Source organism: Xyrauchen texanus, chromosome 16, assembly GCF_025860055.1.
Source record: "Xyrauchen texanus isolate HMW12.3.18 chromosome 16, RBS_HiC_50CHRs, whole genome shotgun sequence".
In the NCBI taxonomy this organism is placed as follows: Eukaryota; Metazoa; Chordata; class Actinopteri; order Cypriniformes; family Catostomidae; genus Xyrauchen; species Xyrauchen texanus.
Genome location: NC_068291.1, coordinates 23,733,779 through 23,760,354, shown reverse-complemented (window position 1 = coordinate 23,760,354; position 26,576 = coordinate 23,733,779). Strand labels below are relative to the sequence as shown.

The following is a 26,576-nucleotide window of genomic DNA, read 5'->3' as shown; positions in this document are numbered from 1 at the left end:
GAAACTGTGGGTATTGTATCAGGTGTAGCCCTGAAACAGTAGAGCATGTATGAATTCATTGTCAAAAATATTATCAAGATAGGCAGAGGTTTATTGCTCAAGTAGAAGCCAGTGAAAGTGTATTTGAATACAGGAATATTTTACAAAGAAAGGATGGGAAGATTTTGCATTTTTTGTTTTTGTTTTTAAAGAATACAGGCCTTTTGAAAAGAATTTAATTTTATAGAAAATAGGTAACTCCTGTTATACACTCCAGTCCAGTGGTGGCGGTAATGCAACAAATAGTTGTCAACCGCCATTTAAAAAATTGAAGAAGAAGAAGAAATTCAAGAAGGATATCCGGAGATCAACTGATGACATTTGTTCACTAAATTAATACATCCACTCAAGATTGCTTTTGAGGCCCCCCTTTTCAGTAAAATTAAAGGTCAAAAGTTGGTGAAATTGTAAGTATATTTAAATTTTCTAAAAGTATTCCCACATTTAAAAAGGTTAAATAGTTAGTTTGTGCCAATATGCATTGAATATTTGTGAATGTTTTGTTTGATTTAGGCAATTAATAAAGAATTTTAATAAATAGTAAATAACATGCTTTTCTTGATTTCATCCATTTATTTCTACTACCTTACCCTATTTACCCTAAAATCCTATAATATAAAACATCTGTTTCCTGTTTTATACTTCAAAATTAGTTTCAAATTCAAAATGCACTCTCTTTCAAATATTCTTAAAGAGAGAGCGAGAGAGAATATCCTTATAGATATCTGAAAATGTCATGGATTGGGAGACCTTGTGCCAGTTTTGCCATTGAAGGCTGCTTTACAATGCTATGTCAGGAAGGATGTTCTCTTATGTAGGATACTGGAAAACATTGTATTTGTACCGTATGACCTAGAAGCCTACTAACTCACTGGTCTCCAAAATAAGAACTGATGAATACATCTGGTGCCCTTGGAGGAAATGTGTTTTTTAAAAGAATTCTCTAGTACTTATTTTGAGCATGTGCCAAATCCAGCACAATTTTGTTCTCATGAAATTCGCATTCGGTCACTGGATGCACCTGTAAACTAACCCGTTCTGCCCTGGCTGGGCAGTCACAACTGATTCAGAGATTCATTGGAGTGGAACAAAATAAGTGCTGGGCTGCTTGTCTGTTTGTCCTGCCTGAACAGATACAGGAGACCTTGATCAAGGTCTTGACTTGCCTGTTTTTTGAAAACACTTGCAAGGGGGTCCATGAATGCTCTTTTGACTTGAGATATAAGATTACAGGCCATGCTTTTCTTCCCTTGACTCAATTCCAGAGAGAGTCCAAGCAACTCCTCCAATTTTCAACACAGCAGTGTCCAATGCTTCTCAGAGTTTGCATTATGGCAGCTAATTTAGCCAATTATGCACAGGTGCGATGCTAATTCTCCTTTCACATACCGAGTTCCCGACAGTAAAAATAGTATAATTATACAGCTGTCCCCATGTTTGCATTCCCAGCCAATGCATCAGCCTCTGTCTCACAAAAAACACCTTTTTCAGTAAAGACTATCTTCAAGAATCTGACAACTTTCTCTCCGGTTCATTGTTGTAATTTGTGAAACAGGTGTCATACGCCATATGAAATATTTGAGGAAAATGTATGACTAACTTTGAGACTAAATACAAATTGCTCCATTTGTCAGACAAAATCATGTTTTCTTTATATTTTGTAATTTTGTGACTAGTGCCCTGCTGAGAACACTACCGATTTTGCCAATTATATCCAGAACTCTACTCAAAATATGGAAAAAGGCACATACATTTGTTATTACAGGGGCAGGGGATGTGTGTTAATAGTAGTACAATATGTATTCTAAATACATTTGCATATGTCTTTCACACTAAGAAAGGAGGGTGGATTGACAGCCATTTTTAGAACAATATTTCATTTAACCCAATCAAATGAAGCATCAATCATCCACTGTATTGAATATGGCTAGTTTCCCCAAGACTTTCCGAGAAGGTATAATGCATTTCCGAATCCCACTCTTCTACACACCTCTGCTACATTCTGAAAACCCCAGCCTCTTTTTTTTCATAGCCAGAGTGATAGTGCTTACACAGGGGACAGCAACCTTTTCATTATATTCTGTCACTTTTGATACGTATAATCGACATGACTGCCAACCCTGATGAAGAGCTTTCTCCTCTAGAAAAAAAGCATGGGCAAAACCTAGATATTATTATCGGGTTATGTAAGAGCTGCAAACCAGTCCCTGAAATTGATGGCTGAGGAACACGGTCCCCTGAAATAAGTCAAATTAAATGATCATGGTCCCTAGTTAGCTGCCCTTTCAATATACGAATATCTGTGGGGAATAGGATTGCCTCCGACCCCACACTTGTGGCTTCCCGGTGCACATGTATAACAGCTTGCGATATCTCATCTTGTGTGGCTTGAGGAAATTGCTGTCTACACAGGCCAAATAATTCTGTCTCTTTGACCTGTGGTTCAGGGAAGTCTAATTATCAGCTTCAGCACTGGACTCACAGGGGTCCTCAAGCCACCTTAAAGCCCCTGGGCTGTCACCCTCTCTGTCTCCCCTCCCAAAACGAAAATTGAGTTGTCTGCAGAGTGATAAAATGTGTCTGCTAATCAGAAATGTGAAAAGATTCAGGGCAAGAGTAGCAGCGAGACATGAGAGAATTGCATATATCTTTCTTTGCTTTACTCAGATTGTCTAAAGTTTTGTTAACATATATAATCACTTGTAACTTAGAAAACATTCACTGTGGTAATATTCTCTGTTTTATCAAAAGGTGTTCATTAGTGGCATTTGCTAAGGAAAGCATCACGGTTACTGTTGGTTAAACAAACCTCTAACCCTGAGTGTTATATTTCAACGCGTAACTCGTCTTGTATTACAGACATGACTGATGCTTCAAATTAGAGGTTGGCCAATAGTGGATTTTACTGATTAGTCGGCAGATAGTTTTTAAATTCGATTTAAAGATTGTAAATAAAAATGTCCTTATTGTAACGGGCACAGATATTGAGGCTACATGAATACAAAATTTATAAAACTCCCAGATTGAATTTATTGTTCAATCAAAATGCCAATAATCCAGAAAAAATTTAGATTTGGTGCATAATGAGGGACTTTTAACTATAAACAAGCCCAAAACACTCAAGGGGATCTTAATTTGAAATGAAGGAGACTTGGCTTCATTACAATGCTCTATATATAAATATTTACCAAATTAAGTGTTTCATAGTCTTTATATATTTACCAGATGAGGTTTGATTAGGAATAAGGTTTATTATTATTCACAAGAGGTTGGGTTGCATATAAAGTTGGAGACACAATGTATGTGCTGATAGGGTATATTTCCATAAAGTCAAAAAAATGTTTGCATGCCTTTGCTTCAATTTAGATTATCATCTAATTAAAATAGCACATGCCATAGAGGAACACGAAGGAATAAAAATAACTATTGATTTTTGCTGATAACTGATTGTTCCAAAAAGCAATTATCGACACCATTTAATCAGTAAAACCCATATATCGGTCTACCTCTACTTCAAATCCTGCAGCTTTTTGAAATGATGTGAGCTATTGTGTTTTTAAGTAATCATACTTAAAAACACTTTATTTTATAGTCTGCCTTGCTGCCTATGGGAAAAATCCCATAGATTTACATTAAATATGGGACCTAAGCCATATCTTGGGACTGGAATATCATAATATCTTGCAGATGGGCCCTTTTGACTCAAGGCAAAATTTAGTTTGTCTTGTTATCATATCATAAACCTGAATAATTATTTGTTTCCTTATGAGCTAAATAATTTGATGACTTTTCTGTAATTTATCAGATTTTTTGTTTGAAAGATTACCAAACTGAATAATACATCTACATGAGTTTATGTTGGTAATACTTGTTAAATATTTATGTAATAATTTGACTTAAGATAACAGAAAACTGTATAAGGGTGAAAAGCAATAGTAAGACACAAACTTCCACCTGGGAATAAAGGATAAAGAAATAAGTTTGATATGCCTGCGTGTGAGTGTGTGTGTGCTCTACTTTTTATCACCCTCAGGTCACGGGGTTCATGATTGGGTGGAGCCTTCTTCTCTCTGAGGCATGCAGGGGTATCAGTAACCCCAATGTTTCACCACACAATCTTTTTAAAAGCACTCTGAAAACAAACACACAGGATGGACTGCCATCACCAGGACTCACACTACAGCGCCAAGTCTCTGGACGGAGGTAACACATTTCACCCAACATTTCCTCCCTTACCTAGCTGTATCAGTTCATGCTTTAAAAAGCATGCCTCCCCTGCTGAAATGACATGATTCAATTCTTTGTTTCTTCTTTCAATTATCACTTGTTTCATTTGAATGTATGAAATTATTAATTCACGTTGTTGCATGCAAAATCTCAGCCTTTCTGTGATATGGTATTATTGTGCTGCAGGGTCTGAAAAGGTTGAGCCAAAAAATGATTGCATTTATTTCAATTCAACCTTTGAACCTAGCCCAGATGATTGGGACGCGTGCTTCCTTTGCCGTTTTTTGCCAGCTAACATAATTCAAAATCGACTTTTCCTGTTGCTCTTATGACTCAACAAACAAGAATAATAACTTTTTGAAATTGCGCCTCTTAGTTTCACATTGCATTGCTTTGGTGAAATCTAATTTGAGAGAAAATGGCAACCCAGCTGTTCTTTTGATAGAGAACCACCAAAACATGGGTTCTTTCAGTGCAACATGCATAGTCCATCCTCATCTACACATCAATGAGCCTTTCTCTTGTCTGCAAAACTATAATTATAGCTCTGTACTGTGCTAGGGGTAATTTATCCTCCTTTTCTGGCTCTGCACTGAAATCAGGTAGCAGGGCATGATTGCAGTGGATGGGGCGTTGCGGTTTGCACAATGACACAGCTACAGTATGTTTTCTTCTAGCTTGTAGAGCACATGTGGATGAGCTCCCCTTAAATATACCAATTTATAATGCAAACAAAAAGGGTTAATTGTCCACATATTTGTATGCAGTGTGTAAATAAATTATGCGTTTTATTGCAACCGGCTCTGGAATGAAGGTCGGGTCGATGTTTTTTGTTGCTGGATGCATGCATTAGATTGAAATGAAGGTTATGATGCAGAGTTTATGATCAGTTAATGGCATAAAGATGTCTGTCCAATAGTCTGTTTAAACGGTACAGATTTTTTAATGTAAAATTGTACCAAACAATATGCAAAATTGCTCCATTACACACAGCACTCGAGTATGATAGATAGATAGATGGATAGATAAAATGGTCTCAATAGAGTGAGAAGCTAATACAGATCATATACACCATATAGAGGTTTAAACTGCAGACCAGAGAAAGTGAGATCATTCGTTTTCTCCATAATGAATTGCTTTATCTAGTCAATTAGGCACACGTGTTAGCACCTGCAAACTCTCTGAAGACAAAGGAGAGAATTATTCCCAAAGGCAATAGTAGCTAATTAATTATAGCTTTAATTTGTACAAATTTGAGCTTTAATATTTTGTCAAAATGTTTAAAGGGAAGACGGGCTTATTTTAACAGCATGGAGTGCCAGCTCAATGAAATTCATTTGTTAGATCATCAAATAAGCAAGAAGGAAGAGGATACAAAAGCATCTTATTTTAGAACTTCGAAATACTTGATTCTGATTGGTCAATCGCCGGAATTCTGCATTTAAATGTTTTCGTTTAGTGACTGCTAAACTGTATATTTGACCATTGTTCAGATCTTCTACACTGTACTATTTCTATGTCTCTCATATCACATAATTATTTAAACTCAAATCAATATTTTATGTCTATTTAATAATTTATTTGGCAAGTAGTGATTACTAAGTTGTCACCAGCTTTGCATTGGGGTATTGGACACACTGTCAGAATATATTTTGTGATAATGACCAGCTGACTGTACCTTAATTAACCTATAATCCATGCAGATTCTCCTTTACCATGCTTGTCCTTTCAAACTTGTGTTTATAATTTCAGAAATATACAACAACTGTATATTCACAACGTCCATATGTATTCTTATGATTTGGGTGAAAGATTGACCTATCCATGCACTTTGATTTCCGTGGTCCCATATAACATAAATCTCTTCAGGTTCTATTTGAGGATTAAACTTCCATGGGATTAACTGTCAACTACTTGTCTGATTTGATCCCCTGAGAATGTGGCCATATGCATAAATAATAAACAGTTCAGCCCAAGGCAAGCTCAACATACTTTTTTCACAGGTCAGTACAGAGGCTACAGAAAAGGGGTAAAGCCACATCATTAAAGGAAGCATGTGGATTAGACAATGTTAGTAAACACATATTTGAGATTTCCTGTGGATTTTCTTTGATTAAGTGGTTGACTATGTTGTGTCTCTCTCCAGCAGGGAAAATGGGATTTCGAGGATGTCAAGACCTGGATTAGTTGTACCATGAGGGAGTCATGAGAAGATTTTAGTAATAGAGGACCAGCCATCCCTCCCCTTTCCACCGTCTTTTACTTCCCAGAGTCTGACATATGGGTAATCTCAGTACAGAACAACTACGTGGCTCCAAACGGTATTTGAACACTTAAGGCACAAATAAATGTATGAATGTTCTTGCATTAGATAATAAAATGATCCAAAGCTTCATCGACAAGCAAATTATTCTGGAGTATTGCTTCACTTTTCTTAGCCATTTTTGCAATTGCTTCTACTAATTCTAGTAATCAATTGCAGAGGTAAGCTCTCCTACCAAAGTGAAATGTTTTGCTTGTGTGCTTGTACTATCTTTCTTTAAACAAATGCCATTTGGTTTGATATTTTGTTATGTAATGCGACTATATTCATGCATTATAAGTGGCTTAAGTGTCCACCTTTTTTTTTTGTTTTCCGTGGCCACTGCTCATCATACAAACAACAAAGAATAATTGATCATGTTTTAATGTTCCAGTAGGTGCCATTCTGTATGTGAGAAAGGCACAGAGAGAGGTGTTTGTTTATTGTGTTTATTGTTGTGGTGTGGTTATGTGGGGTGGCTTAACCATTTGAAAGAACAGCACTGTTAACTCAACACCATTATAATGGTTGTGATTAATCAGAGCCGTGCTGGCGCTTTATACTCTAAACTATCATTCTCTCACCAGATGGCTCTCTGCATTTGTTAAGAAACTCAATCTTTTGTAGTGGAGGGTTTTTCTTAATGTGTATCTTGCCTGACCCCTTAAATCCTGGTTTATCTTGATCTATTTGACTCTGAATGTCACCCAACATGCCAACCCTGAGTTCATCTCAAGTTGCAGGAGACTGCTGATCTCCAGTGATGGATGTTTAATTGAAGACAACAGGGGCACCTAGCTTCCTCAAGATTACCAATTCCAGCCCCAAAAAAGTGTAAGCTAAACTGCTGTAGTGTAAATGTGTTTGTAGCCCCTGTTGCAACGCATGCTGTTATGGTATTATTGATCTGTGACAGATATTTTGTTCCAACAATGTTCCAAAAATGTTCCAACAGCTCAGCCAACTGAAAGACCACATGAACTCAAAATTGGAGATTTGTGGCTTTTAGTTTATGTCTGTCAGATTTGAGGTCATCTGTATGCTTGTGTACTCAAAGTTGCTCACATTATCTTTCAACAGATATAGAGCCCATTTATAATGTAGAGTGACTATTTCCATGTACAGTATTACTCTTCTGGGAAAACAGACATAAAATATTGAATACACATCAGAATTAAAAACATTACTGCCCTATAAACTGCTCTCTAGAATGAAAGGACCCTCCTCTAAAACACCTACTTCTGACTAGCAATAGTGAGTAGCAAATCATGGTTCATGGCTGAGACATCAACTAAAGGCAATTGGCCATTAAAAAAGGGATGAGTCAATTTCCTGTTTCAATAGTTCAACAGTGCCCACACAATTTTTTAAACCATCTTGGTTCCTGAAGTATTTTTCTCCTAAATTTTTTCCATAGGGATTTCATAAGATTTAAATAAAAAAATTAAACCATAAACCAAACCAACCCACTCAGAGCTGAATCACAATATTACAGACTTTGATTTAAGGCAAAAAGTATTTTTCAAATCGGACAAAAACGTTTTCATGAGTACATGAACTACACTACCATGAAGCACTGCAAATTATGTAATTTAATTAAAAACAATTGTAATTATGCATTGCAATATTCTTTAAAGATATATACGAATATAAGTAGTTTGAGAGTGTAGGGAGTTCAACACGATTGCATCATTTACAGTGCATCATGGAAGTGGTCGCTCGCTGAAGGGCTCTTTTCGTGTGATTGTTTGCTGTGATTCTCTGATTAGTAGATCTTTCTCAGCAGGATCATGAGTAATGTAGTTATTGACCACAAATTCCACTGTAAAACATAATTTTTGGATTTGATGATAAATGCGGACTGAGTTCGGAGTGTTCAAAAAAGTATTTTGAACGTTTTTTTATTTTTATAGAATTCCATTTGGCAGACCTGGTGGTGCATAAATTGCACACTTCAGCATTTAAGGTGTATGAGTTATAGTTACTAATCAATTCCCCTTTGGAATTGGAATGGAATTTTTACTTCCGGAATCAAACAGTTGAACTATATTACAAAATACAGAAAAAAATGCCTGTCAATCAATTTCATGATGTCTGTAAAGAAAGATTTTTTGAAAATATCCAAGGATATGGACAGCCCCTCTACAATTGTTCTTGAGAGACAAATAAAGCAAGTTTGAGGTGTGGGGCTGAGAGCTGTACAGCTGAATGTGTGTAAAGGATTCTGTAGTAAGTGTCTGTAAAAATAATAATACTATGGTGCTTTAACAAAAGCTAAACAAGCTGAATATATTCTTAATTTGAATAAAGTCGAACACTATGTTATGTATATATGTGTATATATGTGTGTATATATGTGTGTATATATATATATATATAATATCAAATGGTGCTGCTGCTGTTTTTGTTAACTCGTGACAGAGAACCAGTATGTGTATTTGTTTGTTGTCGGCTGTAGAGAACATTGGTTTGACAGGTTGAAATGTAGTCCAGAAACATGTTGCCTAGAAACTAATAGAATGAATAACCCAATATGTATGTTTGTCCTAGTATAGGTAACCATTGGCAACAGCAAAATCTCTTGTCTTTTATGTTAACATACTCATATTAGATTACTTTCTTTAAGAAGTATGAGAAAATGTATCTGTCAAGGATCTGCTAGATGTGTTTTTTTGTATTCAGACATGAAATGCACAAATATATTTTAAACAAGCTTGTTATTATTCATTGTTTTTATTTTAACCCTGAGCTATTGCTTGGGTATTCTGCTATTTTTCTTGCATTGAGCAATTTGTTTCTGAAACTTAGATGGCAAAATGTTTAAAAAACGTTTTAAAAATATATTTAGATATATTTATACTTATTGGTTTATTAAAGGGATAGTGAAATGAAAATTCTGTGATCATTCACTCTTACTTATGGGAACACAAATAGGGATGTTATGGTAGAATGTTAGTCTCATTCACCATTCACTTTCAATTTTCATATTTTTTCCAAACAATGAAAGTGAATGGTAACATCGCCTTTCATGTTCCACAAAAGAAAGAATGTCATACAGACTTTGGCACAACATGACGGCTAGTAAATTATGACCAATATTATATTTATAATCCAATTTATTATCCCTTTAAGGGGGTAGAGTTAAAATTGGTTTGTAAACAATCAGGCAAACCCAGTGCCAGTTTCTCTGGAGGGAGCTGGATTTCTGCTCTGTGCTTGCATACTCGTAAATGCTCCATAAATATGGCCCAACATGGTTATGCATTATATATATGGAGTCGTCTTAAGACCATTCCCTCTGTACACGCATGGCTGGGAAGTGGTGGGGTTGCAAGCTGCTGGGGGGAGGCAGAGGTCATGTTAAGTTTGCTCCACTTGGCTCTAGTCTGCAAGCGCTGATCAGGATAATCTGGCTTTTGAAATGAAGTGCCATGTGCTTACAGTATTACCATGTGAATTTGCCAGCTCCCCCATCGTCTTGGACAAAAACAAACTCTTAAAAGATTTTTCATGTTTTGGTACATTTTATATGCCTTTTTTTAATAGTGTAAACCAGTTAAGAAATCAAAGAGCTTTTTAATTTTAGCTTTTGTGTACTTATATACATGTACTGTTACTATTACTTACTGTTTAAAGGTGCACTCACAGTAAACACAATTCTTGGATGCAAACTGACACCATATGGACGTGGATGCAGCATCACGTAAAAGTGTTTTCGGTTACTGAAGCGATTGTAGAAATTGACTTTTTTCAGTCAGCCATGATTCATTTATTCCATGCGTGTCTGATAAAAGGGGATTACAGAGAGAACAAGTATACGGCTAGTCATGGAACCTCAAAATGGTGGCCCCCATGAGGCCTAATGTATATTTCATGTGAGAGTTGATGATTTTTTTATTTATTTTTCCCAAAATACTACACATTTATTTAGGGGTAAAGATTTTGAATGAAGAAAAAAAATCACTGAGTGCAGCTTTACGATATAATTCTACAAAGCTGTGAACTTTTGTTAAGCCTTTCCATCTCATTCATGCAAACAAAGTGATGTGCACGTCACCATTATGAACTTCTCAGTAATAAAGTGTTAGAAAGGCCAGTCTCAGTTCAGGTTGGATCAGTGGTCTTCTAATGAGATTAGATATTTCCGTTGCTCCTCATGGCCCTTGGTTGCTTCCCTTAATTGTGCTGTATTATAGGGCTTGTCTTGCATGCAGTTCAGTTGAATTCCACTGCATTGTTAAAGAGTTTTTGGGAGATTACAGAGTCACATTTTCATTATGTGTAATGTGGTTAAATTGCAAAAAGCCCAGAGTAAGCATGTTGGTGCTGCTCTATTAATGCAACTTGACATCAGTGAATTTAAGCCATGGACTGGGTGCAGGCTTGGTGCAAAGAGGGCAATTGTTTTTATACTCTTTTAATGGTCTAATTTAAGCAACACAGTGCAGAGATTTTCAATAGTGAGTGATTCTGTCAACAGAGAACATCTGTCCATTGAAGCTTAAATGCTTTAATGAAATATTGAAAGTTTGACTTGGCCTGTGAGGTGATAGGGCTTGTGAGGGACTCTAAATGAGACTCTGGGGTCTCTGGTTAACAGGCTATTTCTAATGGATATTTACTCTGACCGTACAGCTTTTGTCAAGGATAAACAAGAGCTATTATTTCTGATACACGTTCTTTAAGTGCTGCCACTGGTACAGATTTACTTCTAAAAGTGACTTAATTTTGTATCCTAAAATGCATAGTTCCATCTCTAAATTCTGATTGGACCAGCTACGTTCAAAGCTGTAAAATGACTATAAATTCTGTATTATTCTATATGAATTATACTCTATATTTATTTTATATTCATATTAAATATATTTATAATATACATGGGACACCCTTGTAATGCTGCATTCTTGAAAACGTTCTTCCCACCACTTATGTGGAAAAAAAAAAAAAAAAACTTTAAATGGCACTAGAGACCAGAAATCGGACTTGGAAAGTCGATTTCAAAGAGAAGTGTTATTTGATGTCATTTCCAATATAGCGACTGGGTTATGTCAAAGGTAAAAACAAGTTTTTAGGAAGAAGTATGAACATATATAGAAGAAGTGATTGTACATTAATGTATGGCTACAATTTCGCTTATTTTGCTTGTTAGTGAGCTACTTGATAGCTAGTTAGAAAATAGCCTGCTAGCTAGTGATAACATTACATTGGCCAACAGTGCAACCATGAAGTATGATGAACTGAAACGTTTTGAGTTAGTAAGTGAGGAATTTCAGTTATCCCACCACTGACTTCCTTTGGAAGGCTGCATTAGCACATGCCATAAGGAGCATTCAGACCAAACATGTTCTAGCTAAACTAAAAAAGGTAGATGCAACCCAACAAATAGAACAGAATGCAGGTGTCTCAAAAAGCATTTTTTAAAGTCGAAGTTCCCTTTTAAAATTACATGGTGTCTAAAAAATGTGCCGGCCCTGTGTGAGATTTTAAAAAAGTGAGGTGTGGCACAAAGGTCAAAATTGCTAAAATAAATCTATCTCGTGTTTACACAAAAAGATGCAGCATAGCATGGTTCATTTTGCCTTAGTTGAAGTTTTTTGAAGGTTTCTCTAATTTTCAAAGGTATGTGGGACTCTTCAAGAGAACTCCTCATTAATGCGCTTCCATGACGGCCTGTGTCAAGACGGAGAGTAGTAGCGTGGTAGGGGGGCCTGCAGGTGGATTAATTTGTTCTGCCAGGTTCCCCAGGCCCCATGCTAATGAAGAGAAGAATACAGATCAGAGCTGATGCCAGTGGAGAGCTGTCCAACTCCTCTGATGCCCTGCTGGAATTCCTGCCTGGATTAACCAATGACTTCCCTACTTCAAGCCCTTATTAGGCAGTGTTGATCTACCCATGCCATGAGAGCAATCCAGGGTGAGCAGGTCAGTGAACAGTTTGGGCTACAGAGTAATAAAGCATGGGTAAGCGAAGTGAGGCCTAGATCCCAACAACCCGCTCTCCCCCTGATACCCTGAACACCCCTCCTTCCTGTTCTGTTTTCCCAAATTGGAAATGTTTATAATACAACACGCTCCAGAGAACAAACACAGAACATGGAGGGCATAGGGACATCTCTCCACTCTCGTCTTTTCTCTGCTCCATTGTTGATGTGAGGGTGTCTATCAAACACTGTTTCCACCAACACAGTGGAGGTGTACATCTTACATCTGGCCAAGTGTGAAACTCTGTATCGGCTTTGAGATCCACTGCTAAATCACTCCTTTTATTGTCGCCAAACCTTTGCTTAAAACCAATCACACTGTGATGTTGATATCACACTTTTAGAGTACGCTTTGTGGTCATGACTCTTTGTACACTAATGAAACATTTGCTGTAGGGTGTGTTAGAGGCTAGATTCAAATGCAATGTCAGATCAGCATAACATTTTGAGTGAAATGCTTGAGTTTAAGAATTTTCTTCAAGTTGGCGCAAAACCCAATGATCCATGTTTTCCCAGCATGATTTGAATATTCCAGAATATCCCAAAGAGCATTTTGTGAGCTTCAATGGAAACAAGGAAACCACCGTAAGGAGTTAACATGGTAAATGTCACAAATTTGCTTTCGTTTGATTAGTGGCCTATAAACAGTGTACTAATAAAGTAATCCACTGCAAATTATTAATAACTTCCCTAAAGGGGTGGTCACACTACACTTCGTGCTCCATTCACTCCCATTCAAACTTATCCGAACACGGGTGACCGGAAATACAAGCTCATGTGAAGAAATGTCTGCGTTCGGCTATGAACGAAAGTGAATGCGAATCTGTATAAATAGAGGATTCGTAATCTAATGTAGATCAAAAGGTCACATGCTGACCCCTTTGCTCAATCCAAAGGTCCCACTTTATATTTGGTGTCTTTAACTACTATGTACTATTATTTAAATACATTCAGTACAATGTTCCACTGCCTGGCCAAAAAAAGGATTTAAATAAGCAGATAATTAAAAGCCTATAATTGGATAATTATTGCTGTGATTAACATGTTTCAGCTTTTAACCCTAACTGATGCTGTGTAGCTTCTCATTTCTTAAACAACCATGTCAGAAGACTTATCCCGTGCTCGTGGAAAAGACGTAAAAGATGCAAATTATTGGCCTGCATCAAGTAAAGAAAACAACAATGGAGATTGCTGAAATCACTGGAATTGGGTTAAGAACTGTCCAAGGACCATCAGCTTCGCAGAAGTAATGTAGTCTGAAAAAAATCTTGAATGATTTTGTTCGGAGATCACTAAAACGCTTGGTGAAGTCACATCTTAAAAAATCAAGAGTAGAACTCAAGGCTGTGTATTACAGGGAAAGTAAGAGCATTCCCACGTGCACAATTCAAAGAGAACTTACAGGATTGAGACTAAACAGCTGTGTGGCCACAAGACAGCCACTTGTTAGTGAGGCTAATTAGGAAAAACGACTTCAGTTTTCTAGAGAGCATAAAGATTGGACTGTGGAGCAATGGAAAAAAGTTATGTGGTATGATGAGTCCAGATTTACCTTATTCCAAAGCGATGGGCGCATCAGGGTAAGAAGGGAAGCGCATGAAGCAATGCACCTGTCATGCATAGTGCCCACTGTACAAGCCTCTGGAGATAGTGTTATGATCAGGGGTTGCTTCAATTGGTCAGGTCTAGGCTCAGCAATGTTATGTGGTAATAAAATTATGTCTACTGAATGAGCAGGTTATCCTATAAATGTATTTTTTATACCCTGACAGCACGGGCATATTCCAGGATGACAATGCCAAGATTCATCGGGCTCAAATTGTGAAAGAGTTGTTAAGGCAGCTTGAGGAATCATTTTCACTCATGAGTCCTGACCTTAACCCCATTGGAAGTCTTTGGGATGTGCTGAAGAAGACTTTACGGAATGGTTAGACTCTCCCGTCATCAATGCAAGATCTCAAAAATGAATGCTACTCTGGACGGAAATAAATGCTGTGACGTTGCACAAGATTGTTGAAACAATGCCACAATAAACGCATGAAATATTAGATTATGGAATTTTTTTTTTTGGCCAGACAGTGTATTTATATTATTACTACATGTTGTTCTGCAAAATTCTCACAAGATTCACATTTGCTGCTACTGTGGTTGAGGTACGGATAGGTTTAGGGGTCAGGGTCGGGGTTGGGGTAGGGTTAGGATTAGGGGTAATATTGATCTGTAATAATTACAGATGAAATTAAATGCAGCTACTTTAAATGTAAGTACAATGTAACAACATGTATGAACATAATCAGTACATAGTATCAAATGCTTATGTAGAAGTAAAAGACACCTAATATGAAGTGTGTCCAAAACAAAAAATACAGATATCAAAGCTGTGATATTATCAAGATTTGTTATTTGTGATTTGTTACAAGAAAGTGAGTAGACATTTGTGATCGCCCCATAAAACTGTAATCAGATTACACCATGACTTAATCGAAAGAGTAATCACATTGTTAATTACTTTTAGTTACTTTCTAAAACCCTTTTTTAACAAAATTTTGTTTTCTTTTTCTTCTCAACAAATTCTAATAAATTCAAATAATTCCCCCCTTCATCTGTCCCAGAAATGAAAAAACATAAACATATTAACGTAATTCATGTTTAAATTGTGTTCTACATAAATATGATTTTAGAAATGTTGAATCTAAGTAATGTACTTATACTGTAAATAATTATCTTAAAGTCAGTGACTGCAATCTGATTACAAGAATTTAAAATATAATGTATTAGACTACTTTGTCTATAAGTAATTAGATTATAGTGAATAATTGCTTTGCAATCAGATTGGAGTGATGGTGGTGTAGTGGGCTAAAGCACATAACTGTTAATCAGAAGGTCGCTGGTTCAATCTCCACAGCCACCACCATTGTGTCCTTGAGCAAGGCACTTAACTCCAGGTTGCTTCTTGGGGATTGTCCCTGTAATAAGTGCACTGTAAGTCGCTTTGGATAAAATCGTCTGCCAAATGCATAGATGTCAAATGTAAATGTAAATTACACCCAACACTGCCTATAAATATTTAATTAAATATTTCCTGCATTTACATTTTTCTGAATCATTAAACTTTGTGTATTTCAAGGTTTTAAGGGGATTTTAAATGCAATTTCAATGTGGTCAACTTTTGTACAGTTTCGGATTTGAAAAAATAGTCAGAATATATATATATATATATGGCGCATAAAATATTTTTTTGCAGAGACCCAGCAATTAACTTTTGTTATTTAGTTTCTCTTAGTAATTAATCTCTGGGTATCTAAAGAGGACACCCTGGGCATTTCAGAGATATTGAATGTTTGGGATTGACCATCAACTTCCTCTTCTTTGTATAGACATTACATTACATTTCAGCACGTCAAATTCAACATGAATAATAATTAAAATATATATATTTTTAATTATCACGTTTTTATGCACCAAACAATATATTGACGTTTAAAGCGACACTATGTAACTTTTGGCCCTCTAGCAGTTAAAAAATAAAACTGCATGTGTCTTGCAGAAGAACATTATTTTGGTAATGACGCAAGCTGTGCTTCGGCTCTGCTCCTCTATGTGGATGAATGTGCTTTGAGGCACCATTGTACACTGGATCTTATAAGAGCGAATAGACTACTAAATAATGAAAGAAAGAAAAAGATGGATGTCCGAAAACATGTAATCTGAACAGGTAAGTGCCATTTCTTATGCTGTTGTTTTGACTTATTGGAAATATTGAATTTTTGAAATAAATTGTTACAAAAGTTAGGCAATGTTGTTAACATCACACACAATGATTGCTAGTCTGATAAGGTTAAATGTTGTAAAGTTTTTATAACTGCAAGATATTCTGACCAAATAGAACACGATAGTAACTAATTCATAGATTGTCATTGTTCCCAACCAGTGGTCAACATCATTTCAAGACTCACATGTCTTTGGTAAGCCTAGGACAAATATATTTATTTATTTAAATCATTGCCGTTATAAAGAAAAAACATGTGTGCTAGCAAGTGAAAGGTTCTGAGAGACCCGCAGCACGGGAGGCTCATGCTACTCTCCACGATCCATGCACAACTTACCACATGCCCCATTGACAGCGAGAACCCATTATCATGACCACAAGGGGGAAACCCCATGTGACTCTACTCTCCCTAGCAACCGGGCCAGTTTGTTACTTAGCAGACCTGGCTGGAGTCACTCAGCACACCCTGGATTTGAACTCACGACTCCAGGGGTGGTAGTCAGCATCAATACTCACTGAGCTACCCAGACCCCTGTTTGGGGTTTCTTTATTTTTACAACCAGTGATTCCAGGTTTGCTGTTTTGAATGATACATGGTCAATGTTTCTAATTCGTTGTGACAACAAACTTTCAGCTTCAGCTACTCCAACACCTGCGCTACTGTAGCTGCATCTTATTTGATCTGTGTATGGATATAACGTCAACACGCACGGGCAAATTATGTATGCATGCAATTTCCCACGAAATCCGTCCCAACTGCTCTAAAATATAAATCATTATTATAGGTTTATCAAAGTGTATCAAAGTAAAAACATGGTTTGGAAGATGGATTTTTGTCGCACTCTCTCATTAATATGTTATTTATTTTTACAAAAAAAGGTTACACAGTGTAGCTTTAAAAAAAGCAAATCTGTAAAACTTAATTTTTTTTTTTTGCTGGGTCTTAATATTATAGTAAGATGACATGGTAATGTAAAACAAATGTAAATGTAATGTAAAACAATGAGATATTTAAAATGACAGCAGGCTGCATATATATGTTTACAATATATATCAAAGCTCTTTTGATTTGTGGTGGACATCACTGCAATGTAAAGATGATTGAGACATCAAATACCTCAAAAGCTTGTAGCATCATTTGATACACACATTTCAACTTAATTTTTCTATAAAATAATGAATGAAATTTTAAGTTGCTTCAATTCAGCAAATACTCATTGTGTCAGGGCGGGGCCGGGTCGTGATTCTACACACTCAGTCTCCTATGAGGCTAATCAAGCCTCCAAGAGGGATAAAGGCCAACTACAGATGATGATGCGACAGAGCGTTTATGGGCAGCTGTACGACACCTTTGTGTGTTTGTGTCTTTTGGTTTAAGTTCTTATTAAAAATATTATTCATATTGTTCTCGCCTCCTCCTTTCCATTAACCCCCTTTACACCCAGTTTGAAATATCAGTAACAATACAAGCATTCTTGTTCCTTTATCAAAATCAGCAAAAAGACATGTTCATCGTAATACAAAGGAAAATCATGGATCAATATGATGCACGTGTTATAGGATTAAATCATAAACGGTCCACAAGGAGCAAATTGCGGTCAGAGTATTAGAGCATAACGAACACTGTGGAGTGATTTATAGACTTACTGTAGATTACATGCCACACTTTAATTAACCCATTGATGCATACTACAAATTCACATTGTATAGAATACCTCTGAAGTTCACATAATGGGTGGGCCAACAACATCAGTGAGAGGCCTCTTAACTGAGAAGGCGCTTATCAACCACCCATTCCAGAAAAACACATTGTAATAAGTCCATCACACTGCATGTGATGCATTGTAAGAGAGATTAAGGCCTAAAAATAAGGAATAGTTTGCAGTCATTGAAAAAATAGCTTTATTTATAGCTATGCATTGATTTAATTTGGTGGCGAGATCTTCTGTACTTATGCAAGAGTAATAAAGAGCTTGTAGGAGTCTCCACGGCATATTTTTGTACACACACCCTCGGGATCTGCTGTTTGTGTTGGATCATGGGAATGTGTTGATACAGTTAGTGTGGTAACAAGAAGACATCACCAAGCTGACATTTTGAGTATCAGGAGTGTGGAGATACCTCCCTAACTCTCACTCACGTCAATCCTTGGGGGTGGGGGAGGTTGTGGGGGTGGGAGTAGGTTATGAGGTTGGGGGAAGGACAAGGTGTAAAGGGCTCTAGGCTGTTAGCTTGAAGGCTGTGCCACTGGGGCTTAATACAATCTATAAACTCGTTGGTCTGTTTACATATCAGCAAAATGATACGTCTCTGATCCACTTCAATTGCCAAGCATAATGTATACACAAAGCGCTGATGCTGTGTACACAAGACAGCAAGATCGCTGGGAGCTGTGTGCTGTCCTTGCTTTCACAGCACACTGTCGCTTTAATAAATAAAGCCCTCGCTCCAGTTAGCTGCTCAGTGAGAGCCCAGGCAAAGCCACCTTGCGTGCAAACCCGACTCACTGCACGAGCTGCGGAGCGCTTGAGCCTAATCCGATCTGACATGTTACAGTAAAAGTACTTTATAAAGTCAATATTAAATTCACAGCCTTTGACATCCTGGGACATCTAAGATAAAGGGGAAATAAGGCGTAGGGTAAATAGTCCTGCAGCTGTGTCACTCGCTCAAGGAGGAAACCGGGGGAAGACACAGGGGACCACAGGGAGAATTAGTGCAGTACTAGTCATGTTTTATACCAAGGTCTTGACATGAATGAAAACATTATAAAACGGCACGCAAACTCTGACAGGACAAAAAAAAAAAAAAAAAAAAAAAGAGAGCGAGAGAGAGAGAGAGAGAGAGAGAGAGAGAGAGAGAGAGAGAGAGAGAGAGAGAGAGAAGGAACTGTGCCAAAATGCAGCGCTAGTGCAGATAAGGCAGAGTCGCCATCCGTTCAGTAAGGATGAAAAAGAGAGGGTGGGGAATGATGGTGTAGATACGAATGGATAGAAACGTAACTACTTACACACAGTCACAGCAGCCCAGGGTGTTTATCCTTAGGAAATCAATCTGTGTCTGTTCATATTTGTTGGACAATTAGCAAAAGTGCACACACTGAATGCAAACAATAGCAGGGCTTATGTGCAATGTGCATTTGATGGAATTTATTAAGGGTCATCAAGATAGCTTTTGCATGTAAACGTCTTTTCTAGATATCAATTAAATAAGCAAATACATTTTTAAGTTTGTCTGGATAGTTTGTCCCACCAACATGCAACACTGCCCACAGTATCAGTAATAACATGAACAATAAACTTCCAATGTAATTAAGTTTCACTGTATAAATTACTTTTAGATTTATAATATGGATCGCATTAAAATATAAACAATACCGTACTTCTATGGCATTTATTTATCTTGGTTAATTTCTGCATCTAGTAATACATTTTGAACAATACATTTTTGTATATGTTAAAGGAATGGTTCACCCAAAATGTTATCTCATCGTTTAGCCACCCTCATGCCATCCCAGACTGTGTACACTAGGACTTTATTTATAGAAAAATATTTCAGCTCTGTAGGTCCATACAATGCAAGTGAATGGTGGCCAGAACTTTGAAGCTTCAAAAAGCATAAAAAGGCAGCCTAAATGTAATCCATATAACTCCAGTGGTTTAATCCATGTCTTCAGAAGCGATATGATAAGTGTGGGTGAGAAACAAATAAACGTTTTAAGTCCTTTTTTTACTATCAATCTCTACTTTCTCATTCTTCTTATTTTGTTTTTGGTGATTCACATTCTTCATGCATATCACCAACTACTGGGTAGGGAAGATTATTATTTGTAATAGAAGACTTAATTATTGATCTTTTTCTCACCCACACCTCTCATATCACTTCTGAAGACATGGGTTTAACCACAAAAGTTGTGTTGATTACTTTTATGCTGCCTTTATGTGCTTTTTGGAGCTTAAAAGTTTTTGTCACCATTCACTTGCATTGTATGGACCAACAGAACTCAAATATTCTTCTAAAAATCTTAGTTTGTGTTCAGCGGAAAAGTCATACACATCTGTGTATGTCATAAGGAAAGTCATACACATCTGGGATGGCAAGGGTGAGTAAATGATGAAATAACTTTTCGGTGAACTATCCCTTTAACAACATAATTACAAATGTACTTATTTATAATAAAGTGCCACTAATAGTACTAATATTAAATTAAATTAAAATGTGTTAATTTATTTTGGAAAACAAATCAACACATGGTGTAAATTTCCCATTCAAAATGAATTCATAAAAATTATTCCTGCTTTTCAGTTTTGACTGACATGTCTTTTCATGATCCCCTCTCCAAAAGCTCTAAAGCTGCAGATTTCAGTGTTTGTGCAATACTTCCAGAGATTTGGTTAATTTATTTATCCAGCACGGCTGGCATGTTGAGATACAGTACGAGAGGATTATACGTGCCCTACTTTGGATAGAGTAATTCAGTGTCCACAGAGGCACACTGACAGTAGTGCTGGATTGAAGCAGCTGAATGACAGAGGCCAGGAGAGTTTAATAGGTCATCGGCAAGAGGAGATATGTTGTGACAAGGACGCAAGTTATAAAAGGTCAGGGGAGAGGGAGCACGGCCCACCCGCTGCTCCCCCCAACTCAATGAGCTCCCAAAAAACCGCCAACTCAATGAACACCGCAAACAGACAGAGAAAAAGGGGTTTATTAACCTTTCATCTCATCATTATTTAATACACAGTCTTTGTTCCAAACTTTTATGTTTTTATATTCTTGTGTTCTATTTAATTGGATGTGATGGTTGGATAATTATTTTGAAGGGGTACTCAGAAGACTGTATTTGAGAAAATGAGATATTTTTGTATTGTTCACATTCTAATTTGAGCTTGAAAATTGATCTTTATTTCACACCTGGCTGCAAACTAAATGTGTGGGATGGTTGAGTGACTTCAAGATTACTGACCTACATTTAAAAGCAAAGAGAGCTAATTTTAAAGCTTCTTCAAGGGAATGCTAAGAATAATTAAATTATCCATGATGATCAAAGCAACACTAAAATACAAAATTTTTCATTAAATGTTTTGCCCTTTGTTATGTCACAGGCAGCTTGAAAACTGTACCGGGAGGCAGACGAGGGATGTGGAGTGTCTGTTTGGACACATTAACGTTGAGAAACATGAAGATCTCCCTGGTGCTTGTACACAATTGTTTTCCTTTATTTTGATTCTTGCTCTTCCATCCGATAAGCATAGCTCTGCATTTAGCACTCAGAAAGCAAGGCAAACTACATGTTTTATTGGTCCTAATGCAGCCTACAAGAGGATGTTTGCTGGCCCCAGTGAACTTGGAGAAGACAAGGCGAAGAAAAGGAAAAATATTAACTCTTTGATTCCATAGAACCAGGAGCAATGCTTAACTACAGAGCTACAAAGAGTCGAAACATTACAACAGCTATCATCAAATATGTGCCGTACATTCAACTGCAAAAAAGTAGCACCAATATATCACTGATTTCTTAAAAATGAACAGGGGAATTAAATCTAATGATGTTATCTGAAATTTCATATAAGTAAGATTTACACAAAAACATGCCACTGGCCCCATCAACACTTGCCACAAATTTAATAAGAATGCTGGTATATGCTGATATTCGGCTTAAGATAAACAGACAGTCAGTCACTCTTATGCCTGGGGGATTTAACCTTACTAAATGGATGTTCTTAGCAGATCACACTGCATATTTTGAATGCAAGTTATTATGTTCATCAGTGTTGAGATAGTCAGCACTTTTGATTTACAGTACGCATTTATTGATTCATGCATATATTAATATATTTGATTTATTGTTAAAATTTATTTTATTTGTGAATGTATTTCATGAAGAGACTTCCCAAACTATATTTTCCTGTTGCCAAACTTCACTGTGAGGGAAGCAGATACCTCTGAATGCATGAATGAACTGACCTGAAAATCAATGCAAGTGTACCCACTGTCATTCTGTCTTACAACACCAACAGAGTAATGGAGTAAAGAAATGTAGCGAGATCTGTTTCCCCCAAACTAACTCTAAAATAGTCTTTTGAAGTGTATGGAGGTTTGTTAACCATTTTACTTTTATAATAGGCAAATGTTACTATGCTAATATTGCTTGCTAAAGCATAGCCTATAAGATATATATAGGTTTATATAGTATATTTTACAATAACAATGTCTGAATAATACTGTAACAGTTAAAGGTCGGGAAAGGAGGAGGTGGAACCTGGCTGAACAATCAACATAAACTTTTACTGCATAAATTAACTTAACATGAAACATAAGGACACAGACACACATGCAATGCAGGTGCATCTCTCTCTCTGTCGGAACGGCCTCTCCAGCTGCCCCTTATCTCGCTCTCCCACTGATCAGCTTATTCAGCACCGGCCGTGCTCCATCACGGCCTGGCCATGCCCTCCTCCTTGTCACAAATACAAATGTACACACAAACCAATCTCTGTGTTAAAGCTGGCTAAGGCTTACATCTAATGCTAAGCTAAACAAAGCTAGCTGAAAGGAAAACAACATCACATCCAACAATGACAGATCCGTCACTTCAAACATCACCCAAAGGAAGCCTGAGTCATGCATCTTAGACTAGGCATGCTTATAGAGTCCAAAATCCTTGTTTCCGTAATTCATATGAACACTGCACGAAAACCATCAGCCTCTTAAGGCAGTGTTTTACTACTACATTGGTGAATCACTGCTCCCTCATGTCCCTCCGGAAACAATAAGCACACTCATTGTGACATATTTCATAGGGTGAAATACTAGGAACACACCAACCAGCAACCTTCTGATTAACAGTTATGTGCTTTTGAACATAAAACAATGTTTAATCATTTCCCATTATTAATAGCAATTTTCTGAGCCCGATGGTTAAAGCAAAAATGTGTCATTTCTGCTCTACTATCATTGTCAAAAAATTACCAAAAAAAATCTAAACATATTGTTATTGACAGGTTTCTTAAACGCTATAGCACACTCTTCCAATCTGCCGTTGGTCAGACAAACAGATCTAATGATGAAAATTGCTTTTAATTTAGTCCTTAATCATACAGTTAATACAAAAACCTTTTGTTTAAACATTGGACCCTAACACTTACTTAGTTTACTCATTTTAAATCTGGACTTGTACTACACATAAATAACTAATATTGGCATTATATTCATGCTGTTTAGAGGGGAACTGGCCCCCAAATTGAGCAAGGTAATTTTTTTCAACTAGCCAACATCTTATGGAGTTTTGTGTTCCTTGCCATTGTTGCCTTAAGCTTCCTTATAGGGGGTCCAAATATTCACTGGTGGCCAAAAGTTTGGAATAATGTACAGATTTTGCTGTTTATGAAGGAAATTTGTACTTTAATTCACCAAAGTATAGTCAGGGCATTACTGATGTTAAAACATCACTATTTGAAATAAGTCATTTTTGATCAAATGTAGACAGGCCCCATTTCCAGCAGCCATCACTCCAACACCTGATCCTTGAGTAATCATGCTAAATTGCTAATTTGGTACTAGAAAATGACTTGCCATTATATCAAACACAGTTGAAAGTTATTCAGTTTGTTAAATGAAGCTTAACATTGTCTTTGCGTTTGTTTTTGAGTTGCCACATTATGCAATAGACTGGCATGTCTTAAGGACAATATTAGGTCAAAAAGGGCAAAAAAGAAACAGCTTTCTCTAGAAACTCATCAGTCAATCATTGTTTTGAGGAATGAAGGCCACACAATGCTTGAAATTGCCAAAAAACTGAAGATTTCATACAAAGGTGTACACTACAGTCTTCAAAGACAAAGGGCAACTGGCTCTAACAAGGACAGAAAGAGATTTGGAAGGTCCAGATGTACAACTAAAACAAGAGGATAAGTACATCAGAGTCTCTAGTTTGAGAAATAGACGCCTCATGTCCTCAGCAGACAAATTCATTCAATTCTACCTGCTCAACACCAGTATCATGCACGACAGTAAAGAAAAGACTCAGGGGTGCAGGCTTTATGGGAAGAATTAAAAATAAAATTTTGAAACAGAAAAACAAAAAGAAAAGTTTAGAGTGGGCAAAGAAACACAGACATTGGACAACAGATAATTGGAAAAGAGTGTTATGGATCTTAACCCCATTGAGATTTTGTGGGATCAGTTAGACTGTAAGGTGTGTGAGAAGTGCCCGACAAGACAGCCACATCTTTGGCAAGTGCTACAGGAAGTCTGGGGTGAAATGTCACCTGAGTATCTGGACAAACTGACAGCTATGGCAAGGATCTGCAAAGCTGTCATTGCTGCATGTGGAGGATTTTAGAAGAGAATTCTTTGAAGTAGTTTAAGAATTTCTGAAATCTTTTTATAGTATTTTTTCACGTTATTAATGTCCTGATTGTGATCAGTTGAATGCCATTTTGGTGAATAAAAGTAACAATTTATTTCCATAAGAGCAAAATCTGTACTTATTTCTAAACTTTTGGCCACCAGCGTAAATATATATTTTCTATTTATTTAATATATATATATTTATTTTTAGGCGCAATTTACAATCCTGCTTTTTCAAAGACTATTAGGACTCAAAGACATTACTACATTACAGTTTTTTCTGTTAAAGCATAATTTTCTGTAAAGCTGCTTTGAAACGATGTGTGTTATGAAAAAGCTATACAAATAAAACTGACTTGACTTGATAGTCATCCTTAAAAAAATCGAGAGTAAGCAAACTAGCCACAAACATGCAGCAAATTTGCCACTGATTCTTTTCACATGCAAATGAGTGTCAGAAGTTTCTAGGGGGAACTGAGAAAATCTAGGTATATGTATATTATACTTCTGAACCCCATCTGAAGGCACTAACTGATTTGGCACAAAACTCTACACCCAACATGAGTGGTTTTTGTAGCCCTTGTTAGCACTGGGACTCCTTTAGCCACCATCCTTTCCTATGTGTGTGCGTGTGTGTGTGTGTGTGTGTGTGTGTGTGTGTGTGTGTGTGTGTGTGTGTGTGTGTGTGTGTGTGTGTGTGTGTGTGTGTGTGTGCGTGTGCGTGTGCGCCCGTGCGCGCGCGCGTGAGTGTATGTGATTGTAGAGTGATAGACAGCTTGTTACCCTCAACCTGAGACGGCGCCTCGTTAACACAACCCTTGGAATATGGACATAATGAAAGAACCTGGCAACACATCTCACTCGCTCTATTAGCCTCTCAGTTTCCTCTCTGGGAAACTGCTCAGGGCCTCCATTCAGAGTAGCCGCACAAAGGGCCCGATTCTTTAAATGCTAGACAGGCCCACGGACAGCTGGGTAGGAAATGTCACACAGTGCGTGGAATGCCCATTATCAGACACACTCATTTGTTCTCCGGGCCCTCCAAACCCTGTCAATCTCCACATCCCCCTTCACGCCAGCCACACACAACCTGATACCGAATTGACAAATCGAGCCTTGCGTCTGTGACAGAATATAATAAACTCGGGAAAGGGGGAGCGACGAGTCCACTCCGCTCTGCCCAATCTAATTGTTTTCGACATCAAAGATGTCAGTCAACGCTAGACTCCCCTTTTAGACAGTTTCTCTCACTCTCTCTCTTTCTCATTATGCCAATGGTCCCATTAAAGGAGCCGTCATTTGCCAGCACTGGCAAAGTCATAATTAGTGATTTCATTTGACAGAGCTGTTCTGTCTCCATTTCGTTTTTAACACCCACAGGCTACATTTTTCTCATACAGTTGTCTCAAGCATGCTGATCAGCATAGGTGCACGTAGTCTGAGATCCAAGCTGTCACACTTTCTCTATTGTCTTTTTTACACTGTGTTCATAGATAGCCTCAGGGGTTGAGTATGTTTTGCTGAGGTTTTAACAACTAATCGACACTTTCCTTCCAACTTGGTTAATAAAGATGCTTACTTAAATCAGATCAAAGAATATCATAAAAATGAAATGCATGACAAATAGCAATAGTATAGAATATTACGGCAGTCATCCCCAAAGCCTGCCCCCTTTACTTCGGTATCATTGTGTGATGAGGGACCAGCAGTATCTGGGTATTAACGGCACTCATGTAATCCCTTTATAAGACTGTCTCTCAAGTTATGAGAGTCATGTGCTATGAATAAAATGGTTACATACTTTTAGTGAGGATTTGAATACCACAATCCATCATGTGATTCTATACAGTATATTAAGTATTTTTCCATAAATTACACAGTGGTTGAATGTTTGAACCAACTGAAC

At 37.1% G+C, this 26,576-nt stretch overlaps 1 long non-coding RNA gene across 1 annotated transcript; it reads left to right on the top strand.

Annotated features, from left to right (window-relative positions):
* Window positions 1-338: 338 nt before the first annotated feature.
* Window positions 339-9,256, top strand: LOC127657086 (uncharacterized). Its single transcript, XR_007972247.1, has 3 exons — window positions 339-446; window positions 4,073-4,242; window positions 6,413-9,256. It is a non-coding gene; the product is annotated as an uncharacterized LOC127657086 (long non-coding RNA).
* The last annotated feature ends 17,320 nt before the right edge of the window (window positions 9,257-26,576 follow it).